Below are 21341 nucleotides of genomic sequence, written 5' to 3' on the forward strand. Positions count from 1 at the left end.
TTTTACCGTAGTTGTTACTTCAAAAGGTCTTGTTCTTTTGCCCTTTCATGCAACGGGATGTTATTATCTAGTCTATTATATAAGGTGAACAAAAAACCCACGTCAAACGCTACAGCTTGTTTTATCTGTGATAAAATAGGATTCCACGTCTTGCTTAAAGGAAAACCTTTGCCTCTATTAATAATATCATCCGTCGGCGTATTTCAATTGATTCTCTCAATACACAATCCCAGTAACGGGAAGCTGAGGCAATAATTTGCGTCTCTTTGAAGGACATATTGTGCCCTTCATTAACACAAGCGTTCGGCAACGACTGATTTTTCCGGCTGGAGCAGACGTGTATGCCGTTGATGTTCCACACATCGATCTTGAACTGTACTAGTAGACTGTCCAACGTAGGCCTTGCCGCAATGACAGGGAATCTTGTATACCCCAGGCTTCCTCAGTCCCAAATCATCTTTCACCGACCCAAGAAGGGATCTAGTTTTGGCCAAAGGCATAAAGACGCTTTTAATATCATATTTCCTGAGGATTCTTGAAATTTTCGAAGAAATGCTTCCCACTAAGGGTAAAAAGCAACAGATTTGGAAGTGTCCACCGTTGGTTCTCGTGGGGGTCCAAATGGAAAACACGAGCAATTTGGTGATCAGTATACCCATTCTGCCTGAAGACAACCTTGAGGTGATCCAACTCCTGTTTCAAGTTATCGGAATCCGAAACATCATAAGCCCCCTTGACCAGTGTGCGTAAAACTCCCAAGCGTTGATGTTGTGGATGACAACTTGTGGCATGGAGGTAGTGGTCCGATTGCGTAGGTTTTCGGTATACACTGTGGCCGAAAGTCTCATTTTCTTTCTTATGTACTAAGTGTGTGTGTGTGTGTGTGTGTGTGTGTGTGTGTGTGTGTGTGTGTGTGCGTGGCGTCTGTTCTTTCGGACACTACGATCCGAGGCAGACTGCCTTGTTAATCAATTAAATGTAGAAGGAAGAATGTCCAAGCTGTCGCAGAGCGTTAAAATTACAGATACGGTGGCAGATGAAAATTTGTGTCTTTTCTTACGGACATGTCCGAAAGAACAGACACCACACATATACGCATATACAGGGTGTTTCAGGAATAATAGTAGGCAGTTTAGCCGGTGGTAGTATAGACGAATTGCTTAAAACTTCCATATAAATGTGTCCACTTTTTATTGAGTAGAGAGATACAGCTGTAAGTACGTAATCCTAGTAATCCGTGTCATATCCAATCCAAAATGAGGTCTTATTAAGGTAGTTGAATGTTCTAGCAATTACACTTTGATAATACCCATGTGAGTATTCCGATAGCCAAAAGAACCCGCTAGTGGGAAACTATCTGGAACTACATTACTATGAAACCACAAGAACTCAAGACAATACGGGGACTCTTCCCTTCACTAGGTAACCTCTTATTGTTATTTACGATTCTCTCTGTTCTAGGCGTGATGCAAATGGAAACATTCATAATGCGCTTTCCGCTACTCTTGACAAACATTGTCAGCTTGTAATCGCTGCGAGTAACAACTGTGTGATGCTAATGGTACAGGTTGTCAGTGGGTGTGATGGTGTTACGCTGTCAAACTGCTTACAATAACGTTAATGGCGGCGCACGTAATCTAAGTAAAGATAATGAGTATTCTGATTTAACGAAATTAGTACTCCAGTCTCGAGCTGCTAATGATACACTATGACTACTTAGATCATCGTGCAAGTATTACATTAATTTTGCAGTGAGTTGCTTGACAAGTATTGCCGTCTGCTATGCAGCTGAAATGGCTCACTACACAGGTACTCTACTGTGCACTTGGTTAAACAAAACAAAAAAAAATGGCTCTGAGCACTATGGGACTCAACTGCTGTGCTCATCAGTCCCCTAGAACGTAGAACCACTTAAACCTAACTAACCTAGAGACATCACACACATCCATGCCCGAGGCGGGAGTCGAACCTGCGACCGTAGCAGTCGCACTGTTCCGGACTGCGCGCCTAGAACCGTGAGACCACCGCGGCCGGAGCACTTGGTTAAACGATCAGCTCACTGCAATTTTGCTTCTACTGTCCACAAGTACTTGTACACTGACTGTTCGTTATTCGACTAAATATGTGCTAGAATCTGATTCGCATGTATAAGAGATTGGTTAGCGCAATGCGTTAGCGTCATCACAAAGCAATGACTAAGGAATGGATGTCGTTGAAGTCTCGTTATATCAATAGCGAGATAAATGTTCGCATCTCACCCGTATTGCACAGAAAACAATTTCATCTTAAATATCGAAAACAAACGTCCACACTGTCGCAGGGCGTTGAAATACAGTAACGGGGGCAGAAGAATATTTGTGCTTGACCGGGGTTCAAACGTGGACATCCTGCTTACTAGGCGGACGCGCTGACCATTTCACTACGGGGACACAGCGGCCAACCTGCCTGCAGCTCCTATATACACACCTTTTTTTTTTTTGTCATCAGTCTACTGACTGGTTTGATGCGGCCCGTCACGAATTCCTTTCCTGTGCTAACCTCTTCATCTTAGAGTAGCACTTGCACCCTACGTCCTCAATTATTTGCTTGACGTATTCCAATCTCTGTCTTCCTCTACAGTTTTTGCCCTCTACAGCTCCCTCTAGTACCATTAGTACCATGGAAGCAATTCCCTCATGTCTTAGCAGATGTCCTATCATCCTGTCCCTTCTCCTTATCAGTATTTTCCACATATTCCTTTCCTCTCCGATTCTGCGTAGAACCTCCTCATTCCTTACCTTATCAGTACACCTAATTTTCAACATTCGTCTATAGCACCACATCTCAAATGCTTCGATTCTCTTCTGCTCCGGTTTTCCCACAGTCCATGTTTCACTACAGTACAATGCTGTACTCCAGACGTACATCCTCAGAAATTTCTTCCTCAAATTAAGGCCGGTATTTGATATTAGTAGACTTTTCTATGCCAGAAATGCCTTTTTTTGCCACAGCGTGTCTGCTTTTGATGTATTCCTTGCTCCGTCCGTCATTGGTTATTTTACTGCCTAGGTAGCAGAATTCTTTAACTTCATTGACATCGTGATGTTAAGTTTCTAGCTGTTCTCATTTCTACTACTTCTCATTCCCTTCGTCTTTCTCTGATTTACTCTCAAACCGTACTGTGTACTCATTAGACTGTTCATTACGTTCAGCAGATCATTTAATCCTTCTTCACTTTCACTCAGGATAGCAATGTCTTCAGCGAATCGTATCATTGATATCCTTTCACCTTGTATTTTAATTTCACTCCTGAACCTTTCTTTTATTTCCATCATTACTTCCTCGATGTACAGATTGAAGAGTAGGGGCGAAAGGCTACAGCCTTGTCTTACACCCTTCTTAATACGAGCACTTCGTTCTTGATCGTCCACTCTCATTATTCCCTCTTGGTTGTTGTACATATTGTATATGACACGTCTCTCCCTATAGCTTACCCCTACTTTTTTCAGTATCTCGAACAGCTTGCTCCATTTTATGCTGTCGAGCGCTTTTTCGAGGTGGACAATTCCTATGAACGTGTCTTGATTTTTCTTCAGCTTTGCTTCCATTATTAGCCGTAACGTCAGAATTGCCTCTCTCATGCCTTTACTTTTCCTAAAGCCAAACTATCGTCATCTAGCCCATTCTCAATTTTCTTTTCCGGTCTTCTGTATATTATTCTTGTAAGCAGCTCCGATGCATGAGCTGTTAAGCTGATTGTGCGATAATTCTCGCACATGTCAGCTCTTGCCATCTTCGGAATTGTGTGGATGATGTTTTTCCGAAAGTCAGATGGTATATCGCCTGACACATATATTCTACACACCAACGTTTATAGTCCTTTCTGCCTTATTTGACCGTAAGTCCTGCAAAGTTCTTTTAAATTCCGATTCTAATACTCGATCCCCTATCTCTTCTAAATCGACTCCTGTTTATTCTTCTATCACATCAGACAAATCTTCACCCTCATAGAGACTTTCAATGTATTCTTTCCACCTATCTGCCCTCTCCTCTGCATTTAACAGTGGAATTCCCGTTGCACTCTTAATGTTACCACCGTTGCTTTTAATGTCACCAAAGGTTGTTTTGGCTTTCCTATATGCTGAGTCTGTCCTTCCGACAATCTAACCGTTTTCGATGTCTTCACATTTTTCCTGATTCCATTACGTCTTATCTTCCCTGCACTTCTTATTTATTTCATTCCTCAGCGACTTGTATTTCTGTATTCCTGATTTTCCCAGAACATGTTTGTACTTCCTCCTTTCATCAATCAACTCAAGTATTTCTTCTGTTACCCATGGTTTCTTCGCAGCTACCTTCTTTGTACCTATGTTTTCCTTCCCAACTTCTGTGATGGCCCTTTTTAGAGATGTCCATTCCTCTTCAACTGTACTGCCTACTGCGCTATTCCTTATTGCTGTATCCATAGAGGTAGAGAACTTCAAACGTATCTCGCCATTTCTTAGAACTTCCGTATCCCACTTCTTTGCGTATTGATTATTCCTGACTAATGTCTTGAACTTCAGCCTACTCTTCATCACTACTATATTGTGATCTGAGTCTATATCTGCTCCTGGGTACGCCTTACAACCCAATATCTGATTCGGAATCACTGTCTGACAATGATGTTATCTAATTGAAATCTTTCCGTATGTCCCGGCCTTTTCCAAGTAAACCTCCTCTTCTTGTGGTTCTTGAACAGGGTATTCGCTATTACCAGCTGAAACTTGTTACAGAACTCAATTAGTCTTTCTCCTCTTTCATTCCTTGTCCCAAGTCCATATTCTCCTGTAACGTTTTCTTCTACTCCTTCCCCTACAACTGCATTCCAGTCGCCCATGATTATTAGATTTTCGTCCCCCTTTACATACTGCATTACCCTTTCAATATCCTCATACACTTTCTCTATCTGTTCATCTTCATCTTGCGACGTCGGCATGTATACCTGAACTATCGTTGTCGGTGTTGGTCTGCTGTCGATTCTGATTAGAACAACCCAGTCACTGAACTGTTCACAGTAACACACCCTCTGCCCTACCTTCCTATTCATAACGAATCCTACACCTGTTAAACCATTTTATGTTGCTGTTGATACTACCCGATACTCATCTGACCAGAAATCCTTGTCTTCCTTCCACTTCACTGACCCCTACTATATCTAGATTGAGCATTTGCATTTCCCTTTTCAGATTTTCTAGTTTCCCTACCACGTTCAAGCTTCTGACATTCCACGCCCCGACTCGTAGAACGTTATCCTTTCGTTGATTATTCAATCTTTTTCTCATGGTAACCTCCCGCTAGGCAGTCCCCTCCCGGAGATCCGAATGGGGGACTATTCCGGAATCTTTTGCCAATGGAGAGATAATCGTGACCCTTCTTCAACTACAGGCCACATGTCCTGTGGATACATGTTACATGTCTTTAATGCAGTGGTTTCCATTGCCTTCTGCATCCTCATGTCGTTGACCATTGCTGATTCTTCCGCCTTTAGGGGCAATTTCCCACCCCTACGACAAGAGAGTGCCCTGAACCTCTATCCGCTCTTCCGCCCTCTTTGACAAGGCCGTTGTCAGAATGAGTCTGACTTCTTATGTCGGAAGTCTGTCGGCGGCCAATGCTGATTATTTATCAAAATTTAGGCAGTGCCGGGATCGAACCCGGGAACAAAGACATTCTGATTATGAATTAAAGACGCTACCCCCTATACCAAGGGTACGGTACCGCCTCAATTAGACGCAACTTCCCATCAATGCTGCATACCACACACGCGGTAACCCGCCGACCATTATTCCACTCTTTCGCAGCCACACTGTATTCCCCCCAGGGTTTGAACGATGTCGTGCGTCTACCACTAAAAATTTTCGATGGTACATCGAGACCTGAATAATTATACGGGATGTTTCAGGAAATTGCAGAAAAAATGAAACATACCATATGTCCAATTTTTATTGAGTACATACAGCTGGTTTCAATGCATTTTCGTTTCGCTTGTTGGTCCTCACAGGACTCTGTTGTCTACACATCTTTGAAAATGAACTCCCAGCATTATTGGAGTAGGCATAGTAACTGAACTCAACTGTGTAAAATCCTAAGCGACCAAACTGCTGAGGTCATCGGTCCCTAGACTTACATACTACTTAAACTAACTTATGCTAAGGACAACACATACACCCACGCCCGCGGGAGGACTCGAACCTCCGGCGGGAGGATCCGTGCAATCCGTGACACGGCGCCTCAAATCACGCGGCCACATCGCGCGGCCTGGTGTTATAAAGGAAAGTCTAAAGGGCATTGAAGATGATGCGGAAATTTTTGAAAATAAACTGTGAACGTCCTCATTTGCCATTGCATTGAGTTTTTTAGGATTACGTACTTACAGCTGTATCTCTGTACTCAATAAAAATTGGTCACATTTATATGGATTTTTTTATGCATGTCCGAAAGAAAAGACACCACGAACCCGGGTTCGAACCTGGTCAGGAACAAATTTTCATCTGCCGTCTTAGCTGTAATTTTAACGCCCTGCGACAGCCTGGCCGTTCTTTCTTCGACATTTAATTGATTAACCTGCTTCTTTCTGCCCCAGCCTATACTAAAGCAGTGAGCGAATTCTTGATACTTCACTGGATGTACTACTGCCGGCCGCTGTGGCCGAACGGTTCTAGGCGTTTCAGTTTAGAACCGCACTGCTGCTACGCTCGCAGGTTCGAATACTGCCTCCGGCATGGTTGTCTGTGATGTCCTTAGGTTAGTTAGGTTTTAGTCTATGGGGCTGATGACCTCAGATGTTAAGTCCCATAATGCTTAGAGCCATATGAACCACTTTTGGATATACTACTGCAACTGTGGCCAATGATTCAATCCCGCTGGAAAGTATATTTGCTCCTCCACTACTGTCATTGAAACTGATCACAACGAAATTGTAGGAATCCTATGAAACCCTTAAGTTCATACTATGGTGCTGTGCAGATGAAAAAAGTAGTTTTTCATAATTACCGGATGACAGACGGAGTTCGCCAGATTTCACTAATTACGACTGCTTTGTTAATTGTTGGTTCACAGGCGCTTTTCTGCCGCTTATTGTAACTATCTTTTGAATGTTAGAGCCCCGCGGGATTTTCCGAACGGTCAGGGACGCTGCAGTCATGGACTGTGCGGCTGATCCCGATGGAGGTTCGAGTCCTCCCTCAGGCATGGGTGTGTGTGTTTGTCCTTAGGTTAATTTAGATTAAGTAGTGTGTAAGCTTAGGGACTGATGACCTTAACAGTTAAGTCCCATCAGATTTCACACACATTTGAACATTTTTTGAATGTTAGAGCTGGAAGAATAGAAACATCTGATTTTCGCCATATGGGATATTCGAAATCAACTTCAGTCTTCACGTTTCTAGCAAGGGTAGAATATCCGTCCGATAAACTGACAACAAGAAGCCAGGTCATGCCTGTCTTCTGGCGGGTGTGTCAATGTCAGTGACCTGAATAACAATATTGTATGGGAAAGAAACGTTGCCAACTCAATCACTGGAGAAGCTCCATAATTCTGAATCGTGTCTGGTGAACATGCTTTCATGGTTTCGATCGGATTAAGACAGTAAAACATAAATAATTTCGTAGTTATTAATTTATGACGTTTCGTTTGCACTTAGTAGGTCGATGTTTCCAAGTAATTACACCCGAGCCCCTAAACCCAGTTAGAGAAATGAGATTAAGACTCATTGACAGATAATGGGGATATTACGACTCTTGCCACCCACAACTTTGAGACGAAGCTATTGTCACTTCCGAGGTCACTCACAGTACACATCATCTGGTATCCCTCCTGGTAGTATAACAAACACTGCAACTACGCAGTATATGTATCGCAACTCTGTGACCGACGAGTTACTTCCTTGATGGTACAGAATTATCCTGCTAATTTCCCTTGATATTATCATTTTTTGAGTCCACGAATGTCGTTCCACACGGGAAATACAACTACTCTTGCCTCTTGTGTTGCGATTTATCTGTCATAGTGGCTACTGGGCCTATAAGTAAGACATATATGCCCCACCTTTCCGCGAGCTCCGAGGAAAATTGCTTGCTTACCAGTTGCAAGTTGCTATCGTTCGCCTTTCGATATTCGCTGGAAGCCAGATTTTAACTCTTTTTGTAGCTGAGCCACAAGCAGGCAGGTAGAACCTCAATAAGGCAAACTTAAGACAACGCTCGAGCATAAGTCGTCTTCCTACATTCAGTACCCCTTAGTGTCAGAGAGAAACCCTTATGGAACTGCAGATATTCATAATGATACCGGCACTTAATGCTTTATTAAGGTAGACTCCCGTCTTGATGTTTCTCTACTATGTCGAATTTAATTTGTATTAGTATAGTGAACATTTTAATAGCGTTTGCCATTAGTTCATTAAAAATGGTTCAAATGGCTCTGAGCACTATGGGACTTAACTTCTGAGGTCATCAGTCCCCTAGAACTTAGAACTACTGAAACCTAACTAACCTAAGGACATCACACACAATCATGCACGATGCAGGAACCGAACCTGCGACCGTAAAGGTCGGGTGGTTCCAGACTGTGGCGCCTAGAGCCGCTCGGCCACCCTGGCCGGCCTACACTGGTTTAATGACATCGTTATATCCAGTAGGTATCTACAGGGGTAGAACTGGTAAACTACTTTAGAACTGTCAGATTGTTTTACATATTGTGGATGAATATATTGTTGCTGATCAATTTCTCTTTGATAATTACTGTTATGTTCAATAAACTAAGCCTGCCGCCGTGATCTCGCGGTTAAATCTCTCGGTCCGGAACCGCATGACTGCTACAGTCGCAGGTTCGAATCCTGCCTCGGGTGTGGATGTGTGTGCTGTCCTTAGGTTACTTAGGTTTAAGTAGTTCTAAGTTCTAGGGGACTGATGACCACAGATGTTAAGTCCCATAGTCCTCAGAGCCATTTGAACCAATCCAGTGTAGTTTGAAGAGCATTTTCGTCTACAAATGAATCGCCTTGACGGTTGATCGATCAAGAGCGGGAAAGGTAAAAGGTTACGAGTAACCTATCAGAGGGAAAAGTGCCTGACAGATGACTTCTCTATCAACACAAGTGCCTGAGATATCCCCTGGATAGTTTTGTTTCTAAAAATCAACAAAGTCGTTACCATGCAGTAGCACACGTGATATAATTCCGCCGTTCGATTTTCTTACACCGCCACCAAAAGGCGTCTCAATGGACAAACCCTTGGGGAAGAATTCGTAGTGCAAAACACACTTTTGGAGCTATTACATGGAAACTATTGCGTTCACACTACTCTTTGCTCGAGTTTACGTCTTTTCGTATGGTTCAGCCTTTCATTTCTTCTTAGGAAGCTAACGCTAAAGGTATCATAACTCGTCACCAGTAACAGTACTGCGTGGGAATGCTCAATGAGCGACCTGATGATGTTCAAGCAAAACTGCAGTAACAGTCACTCCGCTGATTTTTTGTCGTTTTGAATTAGTGCATGCAGTACACCTTCTGGACTTTGTCTGTTGAATGTAAATGTCGCATGATGGTTAAAGGTAATCCATAACTTTTATCAGTAGACGAGATTTCCTTAATGTGGAAAATCGTGCATGCCAGAACGATCTTTGCTGAAACAAGAATATCTTTTTCTGGAGTATTTTTCCCAAAAGCACTCACTCCACACACAGTTCAAATCTTTCGAGCTGTCTTCTCTGGACTCAAGCCTCTATTATACCAAAAGTAAATATTGTGCTGCAGATGTTACACCGTTTTCCACTTGCGACCCAAGTTTACAACGCTAAACTGTAGTTCATGATGTTCAAGTCTGCAATATCCAACGCTTAACTGCAAGATGATATCTAGAACTTCAAATTCGAGAATTGCAGTTGATACATACATTCACAGCGTCGCGCCGCGTTCACTTGAGCGGCACCCGATTTCAGGCGGCGGGTGGCGTCTGGCCGGTTGCCGATAGCCGATGCAGAGCGAGGAAATACTCGAGCGTAAGCTGTTGTGATCGCGGCGCACCCACGAGCTGTCCTGCGGAATTTTTTCTGGAAGTGTTAGTTATTACTGGTGGGTAGAATGTGAAGCCAATTATCTTCGATCTTCAGTCAAAAAAATGGCTCTGAGCACTATGGGACTCAACTGCTGTGGTCATTAGTCCCCTAGAACTTAGAACTACTTAAACCTAACTAACCTAAGGACATCACACACATCCATGCCCAAGGCAGGATTCGAACCTGCGACCGTAGCAGTCGCGCGGTTCTGGACTGCGCGCCCAGAACCGCGAGACCACCGTGGCCGGCGATCTTCAGTCAGACTCAATAATTTACACGAGGGCCGAAAAGCGACAAAACAAAAAATATTAAAAAAATACTGGTGGACCCAAACACGCGACTGTAAGTTTAGTATTTGCAACTATTACAACTTTTTTTTTTAATAGCGAACGAAAGCAACTTGCACCTGGTAGGCAAGCACTTCAGCCTTTTTTTTTCGTGGAACAGGAAGGCAGGGTAAACAAACAGCCTTATTCGTACAGTTGTGGTGTCCAAGAGATAAGAATAGTATCGAGACAGCAAGAACAATTGGGAAAATATAAAATCAACGTACAGGCCGCCCTTTTTTACATGAATAAAGTATATGACAATCCATGTTAGTGGCGACAGTGAAATCGAAGTTATCATCTACAACACAATCTCCGCAGCGCGCGATGTCGCATCATGAATCTGGCAACCAGTCATATAATCTTCACCATATCTGCCATTATGGGCGGCATGTATTTCTTCTGCATCGACCATTCGAAGGGCTATTATCTGAGGCGGTTTCGGTGTTTACCATCGTCTTTTATTTATTTTTTATTTTTTATATCACGTTAACATAATCCAGTCATACCTGGCGCCAACAGGTGGTGGCCAGTTGTCTTCTCAGTGTGACATATGCCAACACATTGGAACCGTGCAGTGCTGTCTCTAGTCGTTCTGCTCCACGAGCCTTCTCAGTTCTGGGACACCCCAGCTGGCGGGTGAGTTGTCAAAAACACTTCCTAAGAAATTGGAAAATCAAGTCCTGTATTTCGTATGACTCCGTATGAGCTCGTGTCGTTCTTGTTAATTCATCCAATAATTTATCACGGGCTTAATATCGTAAGATCCAATTGACCGCATACGTCTTTTGCTTGGAAAAAATAGTCTTGTCCGGTAGATAAAGTACATCTCATGTCATTTCTGTGTAGTTCGTGCGCCGAAGGACAGCCAGTATTCCAAGCGTCAGCTTCCAGAGTCCCCCGCTGCGCCACACACTAAACCATGTCCTTCCGTTGCTAACAGTCCACAGTTTGTGCAAAGAGGAGAATCGACCACATGAATTGTATGTAATCGACTCCTGGTCACAAGTTTACAGTTTATGAGAATATACCACATCGATCTCGCTGCTGTTGACAGTAATGGAGTGTGCATTGCACACCAAATTTGCTTCCAAGTTCTCGTTGGGTATTTGAATTCCATTTTGTTGCGGCCATGGTGATCCATCAAGCACCGACAGATATCCCGAGTCGTGGGTATTCTCGTCGAAGGTACTTTCAGACGAACATAACTATAATCAACAAGAAATGAGGCAATGTGTGCAAGAGAAGGAGAAATGTTGCCCAGCGCTATCGGGGATTCGTACGAAGGCGGAACAAGTACTTCTATCAGAGCTGATGTTATGGTATGCTTTCGTTGTTGCCTATTTTGTATCATCGCTCGCATGTAAAGCGCCAAAGCTTTGTTCGGCGCGTTTGTGAGGTTGAGGCCACCGTTCCGGATCTTTAGGGTTAGCGTGTCATGTTTGATCTTAAATAACATCCCAGTACTAACGTAATAACTAAAGGCAGCCATAAGGCGGTCTGCAATACCCTTTGCTATTGGTAGGATCTGCGATCTGGGGGAGTATTCAAGCTAGGTGAACGTTGGTGAATGCCACCCGTTGGATCATGTCAAAGGCTCTCAGTGAGTTGTTGCGTATCGTTAGACGAACATTCTGCAGAAGCCGCCGAGAACTCGCCGCCGCCGACCGCCCTGGTGAACGGGTAAATGTGATCTCCGGACATCTCAGCGATTTCACCGCGTGAAACGGTCCCGGTACGTCTTCCAGACCTCGTCTAATGTGCATAATTTTGGAGTTCGTCATGTTAACGATACTGCCTGCCGCTGTCCCGTAAGAGTCTAGATGTTCGACAGACTGACACTCTTCATGTCCTGATCTGACAAGAATGATCAGGTCGTCCGCATATGCGCGACAAACGAAAGAGTTCTCATTAAGCGCTATCCCAGTAAGTGAGTGCCTCATAACACACATAAGCGACTAGAGTGCTATCGCAAACAGCATCATGGAGAGTGGGCACCCTTGTCGAACTGAGCTGTTAATGGGAATCGAGCACGCTTCCAGACCGTTTACAACCACCTTCGATGTAGCCCTCGTATTAGCCTCATAACGATGGAGGTGAAAACAGGTGGAACCGCCAAGAAGTCATGGTTTATCCTGTCGGACGCACGATCGAAGTCCACAGATATCATCGCTGCTCGTATTCTACACGTTTCCGCAAGGGCGATAACGTCACAGTACTCACTCAAAGCCGAGGAGACGTTGCTTCGCCCCCCAAGGAAGCCTGACAAGAGGCTATTGTCCTGGATTTCGCCAGTTTGATACGAGACTCTGATAGTACTGCAATGATTTTGTAGTCGGTGTTTAGCAAAGTGAGAGGTTGATATTGATTAACCCCTGAGACTCCCCGCCATCTTCGCGCTGGGAATAACGCCCGTCACAAAATCCGACGGTAGGCGCATGTCAGGACGCATCGCCCCATTGTACATCGACATCCATGTGGCATCATCACGTCCACGAATTCTCGTTAAAACTCTAACGTAATCCCACCTGACCCTGGTTATTTATGGCCGACTCCTTTCTTCAATGCCACCTTTATATCGTGTTTTGTGAGTAAGTGCTGCCTTATCTGTCTCTGTCAATGTGGTTTGCAGATGTTGCAATATGTCTCCCCCCACACGACGGTCCATCGGCGTTCCGTCATATTATTGGCGGAAATGCTCTAAAAATTCAATTGCAGTCTCGTTGTCGTTGTCGTTGTTCCGAGTGAGACGAGTTGTAGGAGATGTGTCCATGTACTTCCTGAAACTCAGGAATGTAAATTTCCTGCACCATCAGTACATCCACATCCGACGCGTATATCATGTCCCTAAACAATTGCTATTTCACGGCTGATCTAATGGTACTTACGTTCAATGTCCCTATTCTGTATGCCTGGATTCGAGTAGCTGCCATTTTCACATTATGTTAAAATGTCGCAATTTCGCCGTATCGATAGTACCTTTGCACATATGCAGAGAGTCACCCGGCGGACGTCACCCTGCAGCATTAGGTTTCTTGAGATGTGGACGGATGCTAGTCCCCACCAAAGAAAGGGTCCGCATCGGTGATTTCTTCATCCTGGCATCCCAGTTGATATTATTTGGGTGCTCCAAACTGCACTGTGAGGCACTGATGTGTGGCATCTGTGGATCTTTCACAGCTTTAGACTCTGCCGCAGAACGGGCGTCGGGCCCCTGAGCATCAGCCGATGCGTTATCTGAACGACGTGGCCTCTTTTCACTGTCCGAATTCATATGGTCAGGGACATCCGAAGCTTGTGGTTCCAAGTCAGACAGGTCCATGTGTTAGACTCATCAGGGCTTCCAAGAAGAGAAGGGAGCGTCTCCGCATAGTTTAGTTGGTGTTTCTTACGGCGCTTCAGCGAGCGTTGTTTGTGGGCCCTAACCTCAGGCTCTTTTGTTGGCAAACCTTTTATCTCCTGCTGCCTCGCCACAGCCACAACGCCCTGGGGCCGTTCCACTTCAGCTTAAATGCCTTGCGTGATGCTGTTATCCTCTTTCTCCACCATCTGCAGTGTCTGGCATTGGAGGTTTGTCGGAGCCATGCCTTCTTCAGTGGGGGCCGAAGGCGACTCAATCACCGGCGTCGTTAGTTCGATAGTACGCTCCGACCTCGGCGTCATCTCCCCGCGAAGCGCCGTGACGTAAGTCAGCGGCAGTAACGTTGGTGTAGCCAGATTCTGGAAGTGTCCACTGGGGAGCTGCACCAGTCTCCTCGGCATACATGCAGGTCGAAGATGTCCTTCACCACCACAGCCGTAGCATGTCTGCGACTGTCCATCACAGAAAATCATTAGCCGCATCACAGCCAGAAGCAGTAACGAAAAATTTTACAGATACATTACACATCAAATATTTCAGTAAATATAAATCTACATTACTCTCTGCAGTAGGTTCCCCTCCATTTAACCTACACCGAGAACATAACATTACCTTCATTACCATATCATTTTCGAGTAAGAACACCACCCTTTCCAACTCCTGTATTATCTTCCAAATACTTAAATGAAATACCACCTCCTTTATCAACCACTTCTTTAACCGAAACGTTATTGTTAGGCATAGTTGGTGATAAGACTGTAGATAATAGTATGTAATAAATATTATTTTTGTATTAAAGTGTAATACGTTTTTTATTTTAATATACGCATGACAGCAAATAAGGAGTACCTGTTGGATCAGCATGAATGACCCATCCCATCGGAAGACATGATGTAACCTACCACGGGGCTTGCTGCCGACTATGCCTCAGCTACCGGAAATGCGCTATTTATAGCCACAGCCTGCATGGGCACAAACAAGTAGGCGCCTGTCCAAGGTCACATAGAAACATCTTCAGCCGGCGACTCATTAAAACTAGAGTCGCCGGAGTCTGGCACACAGCCAGACACAATTTAAACTTCGCGCACAGTGCACATAAAACACACAAATTACAACACAAGTATTGAAGAATGGGTTGTTTGGGATGGGTCACTCATGCTGACCCAACAGGTCTCCTTATTTGCTTTCAAGTGTATATTAAAATATAAAAAAATTAACAATTTAATAAAAAAATAATATTTATTAACTACTATTATATAAAGTCATATCACCAACTGTTTTACATTTCAGATCAACACCTCTACCACATACAAAAATACAAATATTATCATCATGCAATAGTTTACAAGACTTCCTTGTCCTAACACACAATGGTTTTTAAATTTAAAAAATTGGTGATGTTTCTCCAATACTATGAACTTGAGACATAGTGATCATGAACGTCCGGTAAATGAGAACATCATGAGGAGGTACCTGCTCCAAAGACGTAGCTGTGGACTTAGTAGTAGTATCAATACAAATTATTGCAACAGTCAACCAACATTGACCAACTGGATTGTCAGTAACAGAAAAAGTAAAATCAAAAGGACCTTCTCGAAAAACAGTCTGTCCTTTTATGATATCAATCAAAAAGGACAAACTGACGTTCATGTTATACTCAGTCTCCACATCCAAAATAGATTTATCAATAGTAGGCGATGAGGCATACTGCCCACTATGCGCCAGCTACCAGAAACACGCTATTTTTGGCCCCAGCGCACACGCGCACAAACAAGTTGGCCCACCCCATTCAAGGAGGTCGTTTTGATTTGACTTTTTCTGTTACTGAAAATCCAGTCGGTCAGTGTTGGTTGACTGTTGCTATAATTCGTATTGATACTACTACTAACTCCACAGCTACGTCTTTGGAGCAGATACCTCCTCATGATGTTCGCGGTTACTGGACGTTCATTATCACTATGTCTCAAGTTCGTGGTGTTGGAGAAACATCAACAAATTTTTTTATTGATAAACCACTGTGTTAGGACAAGGAAGTCTTGTAAACTATTGCATGATGATTATATTCCTATTTTTGTTTGTGGTAGAGGTGTTGATATGAAATGTAAAATAGTTGGTGATATGACTGTATATAATAGTATGTAATAAATATTATTTATTTATTAAATTATATTTTTTTATTTTAATATACACATGAAAGCAAATAAAGAGACCTGTTGGGTCAGCATGAATTACCCATCCCAAACAACCCATTCTTCAATACTTGTGTTATAATTTGTTTTTAGTGTGCACTGTGCACGAATTTTGAATTGAATTTGGCTGTGTGCCAGAGGCCGGTGGCTCTAGTTTTAACAAGCCGCCAGGCACAGATTTTTCAAACGTGACCTTGGACAGGAGCCAACTTGTTCGTGCAAATGTGTACTGTGGCTATAAATAGCGTGTTTCCCGTAGCTGACGCGTAGTCAGCAGTATGCCTCGTCGCAGGGTACATCGTGTTTCTGATGGAGGCCTACTATTTACAAATTTATTTTGGATGTGGAGACTGAGTATAACATTAACGTTAGTTCGTCCGCTTTGATTTATGTCTACAGCCACTGATGTTTATGTATGATGGCACATGTTTGTAAGAGCAACTCGCACCTGTCGGACGCCATTGAGAACTGGATACATGCTAAAACATGCCCAGCGTTCGGTTGTATGACTAACAACTCTGCCGTATCGCTGGAGTGATTCAATGACCAATGATTTGGGTACCTCGAAAGGCAGCTCGAAGATTCGAATCGTACGCACGCCCAGACCCGAATGAGCTACTACAACTTTGCCAATATGACCATGGGAGTGTTGGAACAGCAATCCTCGTGTGGCGGCTTCACTGATTCTACAGCATGCTGCGTCGTCAGTCATCTTTACGTAAAGAGTGCTACTCACGATTGATAAATGAATTCCAGTAATCTCTTTGTTATTAATAATAATTTGTTGCTAATAATAATTGGCTCCTTCTACCGACCCCCAGACTCTGATGATATAGTTGCGGAACAGTTCAGAGAAAATTTGAGTCTCGTAACAAATAAATACCCCACTCATACGGTTATAGTTGGTGGGGACTTCAACCTTCCCTCGATATGTTGGCAAAAATACTTGTTCATAACCGATGATAGGCAGAAAACATCTTCCGAGATTGTCCTAAATGCTTTCTCCGAAAATTATTTCGAGCAATTAGTCCACGAACCCACGCGAATTGTAAATGGTTGCGAAAACATACCTCCTAGCCACAAACAATCCAGAGCTGATAGAGAGCATCATGACTGATATAGGGATTAGTGATCACAAGGTCGTTGTAGCTAGGCTCAATACCATTTCTTCCAAATCTACCAGAAACAAACGCAAAATAATTTTATTTAAAAAAGCCAATGAAGTGTCACTACAAGCCTTCCTAAGAGACAATCTCCATTTCTTCCGAACTGACTATGCAAATATAGACGAGATGTGGCTCAAATTCAAAGATATAGTAGCAACAGCAATTGAGAGATTCATACCTCATAAATTAGTAAGAGATGGAACGGATCCCACGTGGTACACAAAACAGATCCGAACGCTGTTGCAGAGGCAACGGAAAAATCATGCGAAGTTCATAAGGACGCGAAATCCCAAAGATTGGCTAAAATTTACAGACGCGCGAAATCTGGCACGGACGTCAATGCCAGATGTCATTAATAGGTTCCACAACAAAACATTGTCTCGAAATTTTGTAGAAAATGCGAAAAAATTCTGGTCGTATGTAATGTACACAAGCGGCAAGACGCAGTCAATACCTTCGCTGTGCAGTGCCGATGATACTGTTACCGACGATTGTGCCGCTGTAGCGGAGTTATTGAACGCAGTTTTCCGAAATTCCTTCACCAAGGAAGACGAAAGGAGTATTCCAGAATTTGAAACACGAACAGATGTTAGCATGAGTTTCTTAGAAGTAGATACCTTAGGGGTTGCGAAGCAACTCAAATCGCTTGATACGGGCAAGTCTTCAGGTCCAGGTTGTATACCGATTAGGTTCCTTTCAGATTACGCTGATACTATAGCTCCCTACTTTGCACTCATATACAAACGCTTGCTCACCGATAGATCGGTACCTACATATTGGAAAATTGCGCAGGTCGCACCAGTGTTTAAGAAGGGTAGTAGGAGTAATCCATCTAACTACAGACCTATATCATTGAAGTCGGTTTGCAGTAGGGTTTTGGAGCATATACTGTATTCAAACATTATGAATCACCTCGAAGGAAACGATCTGTTGATAAACAATCAGCATGGTTTCAGAAAACATCGCTCTTGTGCAACGCAGCTAGCTCTTTATTCACACGAAGTAATGGCCGCTATCGACAGGGGATCTCAAGTTGATTCCGTATTTCTAGATTTCCGGAAAGCTTTTGACTCTGTTCCTCACAAGCGACTTCTAATCAAGCTGCGGGCCAATTAGGTATCGTCTCATTTGTGCGACTGGATTCGTGATTTCCTGTTGGGAAGGTCGCAGTTCGTAGTAATAGACGGCAAGTCATCGAGTAAAACTGAAGTGATATCAGGAGTTCCCGAGGAAAGCGTCCTGGGACCTCTGCTGTTCCTGATCTATATAGAGTTCCAAAAGAAATCCGTTGGAATTCGATTACGCGATAAATAGTACAATTCTCAAGGTTGTCAATTCAACTAAGTACCTGGGTGTTAAAATTACGAACAACTTCAGTTAGAAAGACCACATATATTATTTTGTGGGGAAGGCGAGCCAAAGGTTGCGTTTCATGGACAGGACACTTAGAAAATGCAACAAGTCCACTACAGAGACAGCTTACACTACACTCGTTCGTCCTCTGTAAGAATATTGGTGCGTGGTGTGGGATCCTTACCAGGTGGGATTGATGGAGGGCATCGAAAGGGTGCAAAAAGGGCAGCTCGTTTTGTATTATCACGTAATAGGGGAGAGAGTGTGGCAGATATGATACACGAGTTGGGATGGAAGTCATTACAGCAAAGACGTTCTTCGTCGCGGCGAGACCTTTTTACGAGATTTCAGTCACCAATTTTCTCTTCCGAATGCGAAAATATTTTGTTGAGCCCAACCTACATAGGTAGGAATGATCATCAAAATAAAATACGAGAAATCAGACCTTGAATGGAAAGGTGTAGGTGTTCGTTTTCCCCGCGCGCTGTTAGGGAGGGGAATTTTAGAGTAATGGTATTTTCAGTGGTTCGATGAACCCTCTGCCAAGCACTTAAATGTTAATTGCAGAGTAGTCATGTAGATGTAGATGTAGATGCAGATGCACTTTGTCCCTCAAGAAACGTACGATTTCGAAAGCCTTCTGATCAGTAAACTCATTACAGAGCGTGAACTGTATCGTGGTTTTTCGGAAATTGTGTGCCATTGTGTTCGATTCAGATAGTAACACATGTGAGTAACGACGGTGTAAACACCGCTTCTTCCGTGAACTTTCGCAGCCGGAAAGTAAACAAGTCCTGGCTGCATGCTGCCAAAGGCAGACTGTCACTAGGCCACAGCTCACCCAACACAATGACATCTCGGAAGTAGACAAAACTTCCTCCCGACACTTCCGCATCTAACAGTGTTGCCAGATTGTGAAGATGGTCGAACATGGCGTTGTCAGGCGCGGTCGGTTTTGTTAGCCACCTTAAGTGAATGACCCAGACTTAGTCTCTGTGGCGGCCGGACGGTGGTCAGTTTTTATGTCTAGGACTGTACATAGTAAAGCTAAACATTTTACTCAATGTCAGAGGTGAAGACATTCTCGTTGTACGGCGCATTACAAAGTAAATATTTTCAGCCGCAGATGGTTGAAGCGAACAGCCTACATCGAATATGATCTGCCGTATAATTTTAATGTGGAGCAGTAATCCCTTCCATAAATATTATAATAATGTAGCCTAAATATTTGACATTTTAAGACGCATTATTACAAACACTAAACGTTAGTGGGTATGAAGAACGTGTATCGTAAATCACATGACACTACATTTACAATATGATCTTTTAAAAGCAATCAAACCTGCAATTGATACGTGTGCAGAAGAAAGTTATGAATGCAATATTAATTATGTAACCATAACTAACAGATTACGTAAATAGGGGGAAAAGGATCTTTATTTGCAGTCAGGGAGAAGAAAGAAACCCTTCACATGATATCCTAGACAGAGAATCACATAAAAAACAGCAATGACAGTAATAAAAATAATCACAGTAAATAGGATTGACAATAATAATACACGATGTGACATGGCTGGGGGTACTGCTCAAAGTTTAACATTCATGTACAGAATTTATTTGCAGTAGAAATAATATTCTTACGTTAAATTTATATGCACTAAAACAGTTAATAATACTTTATACAGATAAATGTATATTATATGTCTACTTCTAACCCTGTGGTCTAGGGGTAACGTCTTTGATTCATAATCAAAAACGTCTACGTTCCCAGGTGCGATCCCCGCCACTGCCTAAACTTCGATAAATAATCAGCTTTGGCGGCCAAAATACTTCCGGCATAAGAAGTCATCCTCATTCTCCCAACTGCCTTGTCAAAGAGGGCGGTTATGGAAGTGGGATATGGAAGTTCTAAGGAATGACAAGATATGTTTGAAGTTCTCTAACGCTATAGATACAGCAATAAGGAATAGCTCAGTAGGCAGCACAGTTGAAGGGGAATGGACATCTCTAAAAAGGGCCATCACAGAAGTTGGGAAGGAAAACATAGGTACAAAGAAGGTAGCTGCGAAGAAACCATGGGTAACAGAAGAAATACTTCAGTTGATTGATGAAAGGAGGACATGGACTGTGTGAAAACCGGAAGAGAATCGAAGCATTTGAAATCTGGTGCTATAGACGAATATTGAAAATTAGGTGGACTGATGAGGTGAGGAATGAGGAGGTTCTACGCAGAATCGGAGAGGAAAGGAATATGTGGAAGACACTGATAAGGAGAAGGGACAGGATGATAGGACATCTGCTAAGACATGAGGGAATGACTTCGATGGTACTAGAGGGAGCTGTAGAGGGCAAAAACTGTAGAGGAAGGCAGAGATTGGACTATGTCAAGCAAATAATTGAGTACGTAGGTTGCAAGTGCTACTCTGAGATGAAGAGGTTAGCACAGGAAAGGAATTCGTGGGGGGCCGCATCAAACCAGTCGGTAGACTGATGACCAAAAAAAAAAGTTCTGGCTGAAATTTGACGAAAACAAAACCAAAGCACCAACCGTTGTGTACGATGTACAATGAGAGGCGCATAATTACAAGTACGCCAAACCACACCAGACCCCTCATGACAGGCACATCCACGACTATGTTTACATGAGAATAAAACAAATCCCAAAGCAAGTGTTGCTATATGGGAAAGTGATGCCAGCTTCATCACGTTAACAGTCGCTCAACGACAAAGTTATGCAAGAGCAAAAATCCATTAACACAAGCAAACAGTTCCAGTGTGCAAAAAAGCACATTGAAAACACCACCGTATATGCCACAATTTCAAAAAACATTTGTTACTCTAACACAAAAATGATTATTTTCTCTAATCTTA

The 21341-nt window shown here is 43.1% G+C and overlaps 2 protein-coding genes across 11 annotated transcripts in view; both read right to left on the bottom strand.

Annotated features, from left to right (window-relative positions):
- Positions 1 to 21341, bottom strand: part of LOC126350584 (uncharacterized) — a 364168-nt gene that overhangs the window by 159665 nt on the left and 183162 nt on the right. The window lies entirely within an intron of this gene.
- LOC126350782 (uncharacterized) overlaps positions 1 to 21341 on the bottom strand; it is a 109934-nt gene that overhangs the window by 5325 nt on the left and 83268 nt on the right. The window lies entirely within an intron of this gene.

This window comes from Schistocerca gregaria, chromosome 1 (genome assembly GCF_023897955.1).
Source record: "Schistocerca gregaria isolate iqSchGreg1 chromosome 1, iqSchGreg1.2, whole genome shotgun sequence".
In the NCBI taxonomy this organism is placed as follows: Eukaryota; Metazoa; Arthropoda; class Insecta; order Orthoptera; family Acrididae; genus Schistocerca; species Schistocerca gregaria.